Source organism: Bubalus bubalis, chromosome 9, assembly GCF_019923935.1.
Source record: "Bubalus bubalis isolate 160015118507 breed Murrah chromosome 9, NDDB_SH_1, whole genome shotgun sequence".
NCBI lineage: Eukaryota > Metazoa > Chordata > Mammalia > Artiodactyla > Bovidae > Bubalus > Bubalus bubalis.
This window is the reverse complement of record NC_059165.1, coordinates 8419540-8426833: the sequence shown is the minus strand read 5'-3', so window position 1 is coordinate 8426833 and position 7294 is coordinate 8419540.

Below are 7294 nucleotides of genomic sequence, written 5' to 3'. Positions count from 1 at the left end.
CCATCTCATCCTCTGTTGTCCCCTTCTCCTCCTGCCTTCAATCTTTCCCAGTATCAGAGTCTTTTCAAATGAGTCAGTTCTTTGCATAAGGTGGCCAAAGTATTGGAGTTTCAGCTTCAACATCAGTCCTTCCAATGAACACCAAGGACTGATTTCCTTTAGGAAAGACTGGTTGGATCTCCTTGCAGTCCAAGGGACTCTCAAGAGTCTTCTCCAGCACCACAGTTCAAAAGCATCAAATCTTCAGTGCTCAGCTCTCTTTATAGTCCAACTCTCACATCCGTACATGACTAATGGAAAAAGCATAGCTTTGACTAGATGGACCTTTTTTGGTAAAGAAATATCTCTGCTTTTTAACATGCTTTCTAGGTTGGTCATAACTTTCCTTCCAAGGAGGAAGCGTGGTTTAATTTCATGGCTGCAGTCACCATCTGCACCATCCTAACAAATCTGTACTATTATTGAAATGAGTATATGAAAGTTCCATGATTTGACTGTCCTTTTGACCATAGTTTGACCTAAGAACTCAGTACATGCAAATTGTACATCATTTGGGGCCGAATACTTTGGGTAGTGAATGTTAGTGAAAGTGAAAATCGCTCAGTTGTGTCAGACTCTTTGCAACCCCATGGACTGTAGTCCGCCAGTTTCCTGTGCATGGGATTCCCCAGGCAAGAAATACTAGCGTGGTAGCCATTCCCTTCTCCAGGAGATCTTCCCCTAGGGGATGAACCTGGGTCTCTCACATTGCAGGCAGATTCTTTACTATCTGAGCCACCAGGGATCTCACACTGCATGTGAAGTGTTACATGTTATTGTAGGAACTTCAAAATGGCAACTGCAAACTTATTGTAAAAGGTGTGTCTTAAAAATGTATTCTATACCTCCAACATTTCGAAAACTCATCTAACATATGTGCCTATGAAAACAATATGGAAATACAGAAACATAAGAAATTGTCACATATATTCACAAATTTGATTTGATGCATACCAGCTTAATGTCTTACGGAATTTCGACTCTGTGGGTGCCATTCTCAATTAAGGTGGATGCTTGCGTAGATGCAACTCATTACCAGTGCTACTCTGCCGATTTAATAGGAATTAACCTGTTAAAATGGGCTTAGATTGATTTGTTGTCTTATTTGGTTACCTGACTACACATCTGACAATTCTCTGACATTACAAGTTTACTTGTAATGAAAGAAAGCCCCAAGATTAAAAAGTGGAGAGGCAAGGTGTGGGAACTCAGGTTGCTTTTATTAAGGTTTTTTGTTGGTAGTGGGTTTTTTTTGGCTGTGCCTTGGGACTTGCATGATCTTAGTTGCCTGGCCAGGGATCAAACCTGTGTCCCCTGCAGTGGAAACAGAGTCGTAGTCACTGGACTACCAGGGACGTCCCAGGGGTGATTTTCCTGTGGTGAGTAGGGGTACTTTGTGTCTACCCAGTGTGATCTATGTGGAAATCTCCTCCGATTTTTATATTCCACACCTTGTCTTAGTACCGAATAGTCTAATTCTCCCAGAGCACCAGCAGTCAAGGCTGTATGGGTGAAACAGTTTTCCCTGAAGAATTGGGGGTAATTAAGGAAAATTAATTACAACAGAGGAAAAAACCTTTTAATATCATATCCTACATATGTCTGTTTCCCTAGTGCAAGGGAAGGAAAAAGACAAATTCAGCCCCTCACAAGGGGTCACTTAAGGGCACACACCAGTCCTGTCTTGCCCTCCCTGCTTCTTTTTCTTTACCTTCAGCATGCACCCCTTTCCTTTTTAGTAAAACTCTTATCGTCCACCCCTACAGGGATTTGTTTGACTCTGGTTTCCATCTTCCTCCTCTAGGAGAGTAATCCAGAAAATGAAGTCATCTTCAATGATATATTCTCAATGACATATTTGATCTGGAACAGTATCAAGGGGACTTCAGCAGAACGTCCTGGCTGAGCTCACTGGCAAAGCAGAAATGTCTGCAGAGGCATCACAGGGAAGAGTGAAGACTGGATTTGGAATTGAGACTCCAAGACCTAATCACTGCACGGTCGTTAAACTGGAAAAAGGAGTAATTTGTAATCCAAAGATGTAGAAGTGATTTTTTTTTCATTGGACAAACTGAGTTAACGACTAAATGAAAGGCTGAAGACTTCAGAGGAACATCTCTGAAAGGAAATTTGAGAATTAAATCTAGAGTTAATGTAATACATTGTAAGATATCTGAAAGACTGAGGTATATCTAAAACAACAACAAGGAAGGCTCTGTTTTACAATGAGTGAGAAATGGAGGGATTCGTTTTTCCACTCAACTAATATTTGCTGCTGCTGCTAAGTCGCTTCAGTCGTGTCCAACTCTGTGCGACCCCAGAGACGGCAGCCCACCAGGCTCCCCCGTCCCTGGGATTCTCCAGGCAAGAACACTGGAGTGGGTTGCCATTTCCTTCTCCAATGCATGAAAGTGAAAAGTGAAAGTGAAGTCAAAAGCTCAGTCATGTCCGACTCCTAGCGACCCCATGGACTGCAGCCCACCAGGCCCCTCCGTCCATGGGATTTTCCAGGCAAGAGTACTGGGGTGGGGTGCCATTGCCTTCTCTGACTAATATTTATCAGGTGCTTAATATGTGCCAGGAACATTTAAAGTGCTAGGAAATAGAGCAGTAAATAGAAGAAATAAAAATATCCGTAGCTCAGATGGTAAAGAATACAGAGACTCGGGTTCGGTCTCCCAAAGATCCCCTGGAGAAAGGCATGCAACCCACTCCAGTATTGTTGCCTGGAGAATTCCATGGACAGAGGAGCCTGGTGGGTTACAGTCCATGGGGTCACAAAGAGTCAGACACAACTGAGAGACTAACACTTTCACCTTCATGGAGCTTACATTTTAGAGGTGGAAACAGAAGCTAAAGATGATAATTAAATGAATGGGTTGAATGCCATAAATACTTTCAAGGCAAACCAAACAAAAAAGGGGGACATGGACTTGCTGGAGATGTCAGAGAAGAGTGGCTTTAAATCTTGTGCTCAAGGAAACTGTATGTTTGTAGATATGGGTGAAAACTTTTCTGTAAAAGAGTCAGAAATGACTATAAACAGAAGCATGAGGATCTACAGAAAACAATATGAATCTGTCACATAAGAGAAAAATGTGATCTTACCTCCCGTCTCTATTCTAAAGACATCCTTTCACTGTAAGATGAGCGCCGTTACGTTGTTACTGAAACAGCGGCTTCAACAAGGTGAGCTTAGGTGCCCCTTCCACAGACTTCCATAGTACCTGCTGCTTCCTTATTGAAGGAGACCCTCACCCCCAGTGTTGTTCTTGGAGGAGAAGTTGAATGTAACAAAGACACAGATAATGAAGCCTCTGATAGACAGAAAAGACTTCTAAGCTCCTGTAACGTTTAAGCTTCCACAAGGCTGACTGTACTTTTTGTTTCCTGGCCTTGTCTTCTGAGATATGTGTCTATAAAATGTTCCCCTCCCTTAGTTATTTTGGTGGGCCTCTGTTTCTTTGCGACTAAGCTTTTTGCTTTCAGGAATTGTAGTCCTGAGTCACTACCCTGTATTAGGTACTGTATACAGGTTATATGAATACTCAAAATACTCAAAAGCAACTTGGAAAAAATGGATATTATTATGCTTGTTTTCTAGCTGAGGGAACAAATACAGGTTAAATAATTTTAACAAGGTCACATGACTGGAAAGCCTGGACTATATGATTTCAAACTCCAGGCTATCTTGATCTTATCACATTGAATCTTGTAAAGTAATTCGTTGACAAGGTAGGATGTCAATTGACCCATAAATGTAAAAATAGTTCACAGCTGTTGTAACAAATAGGAAAAAGGATTTTTCCATAGATTCTTTTTATGCTGGAAAAGATTGCCTATACAAAAGTGAATCTTTGTAATTAAAAAAGAAGGATTTTGGCTATTTGGGAATAATGAGAAATTGCAGTAATATAGTGGGCTTTTTTTTAACTTTTTATTTTGCACTGGGATATAGCCAGTTAACAATGTGGTAACAGTGCCAGGTGAACAGTGAAAGGACTTAGCCTTACATATATCCGTCCTCCCCCAAACTCCTCTCCCATCCAGGCTACCACGTAACACTGATCAGAGTTCCATGTGTTATATAGTAGGCCCTTGAATACTATAGTAAGTTAATGATTAGAAACGTTGGAAAAAAAAAAAGCCCCTTTATGTAATTTCTGAATAGAAAGTAACAGTGTAATGTCTGTTAACAATGCAAAAGCATCAAGTTTTGATGGAGGAATTTAAAAACTGATATCTAAAATTTTATTTTTTGACTAGGCATTAATTTTGCATGGCTCAAAATTCAAAATATACAAAAAATATATATATAGTAAAAAGTTGACTTCCTACCTCTGTTCCCCAGCCATCAGCTTTTCCTTCCTAGATGTTTTTCACTTCCTGGCTATGCTTTTAGAGATATGTTCTAAATATGCAGATGTGTTGCTTTTAAACTCCTTTAGGTTTTAAAAACATATTATTTTGAGATGATTATGTGTTCACATGCAGTTATAGGAGAGGATACAGAGAGATCGATATGTGCCTTACCCAGTTTCCCCATTGCTAATTTACAGTAGAGTACTAGATAGTACTATACTATAGCTCAATGGCACATCCAGGATCCAGAACATTGACGGTCCACCAGGGTGGCCTCTGGGCTCCATAACCCTGCCTCTCCCTTTGTTTCTCCAATTAAGGGCTGCAGTTGCTAATTTCTGAACTACCTCATTAACCACCTTCAGCGTCCTGAGTTCTTGCATCAGTAGTCTTTGTAAAAATCTGGTCGCCTCTATTTTCCCGGCGAGCTTCTGCCTGAAACAAGTTGGTGATGTGGCATTTCTTGCGCACCTGGCTTTGCAGTCTCTGCTTTATATCCACGGTGCTGTTATCAAATCTACCTCTCCTGATCTCTCAAACTGACTGTTTGCTAGGCAATGCTATTTACACCAATGTATACTCCTTCCCATTGGAGAAGGAAATGGCAACCCACTCCAGTGTTCTTGCCTGGAGAATCCCAGGGACGGGGGAGCCTGGTGGGCTGCCGTCTCTGGGGTCGCACAGAGTCGGACACTGACTGAAGCGACTTAGCAGCAGCAGCAGCAGCATACTCCTTCCCAGATAACCATCCTTTTTTTTTTCCGGTCTCACCCTATACCTTGTTGAATCTTAGTTCCTGGACTAGGGATCGAACCTGGGGAGTCCTAACCACTGGACCAGCCAGGGAATTCTTGACAACCATCATTTTAAAGTAATTTTTTGGGAAGGAGCCTTGAAGCAAAGATATAACTTACAAAACGGGCATTCGAGATGGAGTGTCTGACCCCGCAGCTTCAGAAGGCCTTTTAGAACACAAGGTCCATCTTCATTTGCACCTAATTTTTTATTAGCATCTCATTTTTCTTTATAGATTGAATAGATCGTCACAGAACATAGAAAAGCTCTGAGCATTACTCCCACCTCAGATCCCCCCTTCAGCCACAGCCCTCGCAAGCCACAACTGATCTGAATTAAGACAGTACCCAGCCACAGTCTTAGGTGCCACAGACACGTCAATGAGTGCATGCCCGCGTGCTCAGTTCTATCCAACTGTTTGCAACCCTATGGGCTGTAGCCTGCCAGACTCCTTTGTCCATGGAATTTTCCAGGCAAGAATACCAGAGAGGATCTTCCCAACTCGGATCCTGCGTCTCCAGCATTGGCAGGCGTATTCTTTACCACTGTGCCACCTGGGAAGCTCACATCAACAAGGAGCCACACATAAAAAGCTATGATCAGCCTTTAACTGCCTGGTGAATTGGTTTACTGGGTGTGTGACACTCAAGAGCCGACTGAAGTTTCGACTGAGTGAAGAGTCAGGGCTAGTGTGGGAGAATCAAGTGCCGCCAGGAAGGGAGGCAATGTGGACTCCACGCCCTCTCATGCGGGCTGGCCTTGAGCCTAATAAATTTAAGGGCAAATCAGAACTTCACTGCTCTGGCCAAAGAACATTGCCAACCTTTCAGAGCAAAGGGCAAGAACAAGGCATTCTTCTGCAACGGTTACAAGATTTCAGACAGAACAAAATGAAAGTAAGTTTCTTTCTTACTATATACTATGTTTTGGAGGTGATTTTATGAGAATGATCATGGAAACAATACACAACTGTGTCAAATATTATAATCTGAAATAATTTTTGGTATTCTCCTAAAGTACTGATGAAAGAAATGTCCATTCATTTATTTGTTTATTCAACGCATGTTATGTCATGCCAGGTTCTGTATTTGAGAAATTATACATAATTTGTATCAGAAAGAAAGAAATTTATGTTTTCCTAAAATTGTTCTATGATCTTCCCATACGTATTTTAGGGCACATAAACTAGTATAAGGGCTTCCCAGGTGGCACTAGTGGTAAAGATCCCACCTCCCAATGCAGGAAATGAAAGACGTCCGGGTTTGATCCCTGGGTCCAGAAGATCCCCTGGAGGAGAGCATGGCAACTCCCTCCAGTATTCTTGCCTGGACAATCTCATGGACAGAGGAGCCTGGCAAGTTATAGTCCTTAGGGTTGCACAGAGTCAGACCCAACTGAAGTGACTTAGCACCAGCTCAGGCAAGGTAGTATAAAATGTCTTCTAGCTGAGGAGCCAGCTAGAGCTGGCGGGCTCTAGCTGCAGACATCACTGTTGAAATAAGGGTTTTCAGATTTGTCTTTATCATTCCAGTGGCACATACAGATTTTGGAACAAGTTTGAATCAACATTTACGTTTGTATTAATTTACACCAAGATTATGCTTTTTATGTTCAGATAAAAGACATTTTGTTAGGGGGGAAAAATAAGAAAACAAAAACGACAACAAGCTCTCTCGGATTGAGACCGAAACGCAACTTAGCATCACTTACAAACAATTCTGGGGTTCCACGGCTTGAGTTCAAATCCAGCTCTGCAACGAACTCTTGTGTGTGTGACCTTGAGAAAGTTACTTACATTTTCTACATCTTTAAAATGCAGCTCATAATTGGTCACTTCTCTTACAGAATTGTTGTGGACTCTCAATCAGAAAATGCATGCAAAAAGGCCTGGCACGTAGTGAGAGCCAAATGAATGTCAGCAACTACTCTTTTCTCTGAGTCTATTAACTAGTTTGATAGAGGAGATGCACATGCCTCGGGAATAGGACAGAAGGATCACAGGAGTGCATTTATTACAAGCATGGAGCACATCAAGTCTGAAGATGTGAAGAGCGGCTCATCAAATGAGAATCTGAATTTGCCCCTCCTCCCCACATTC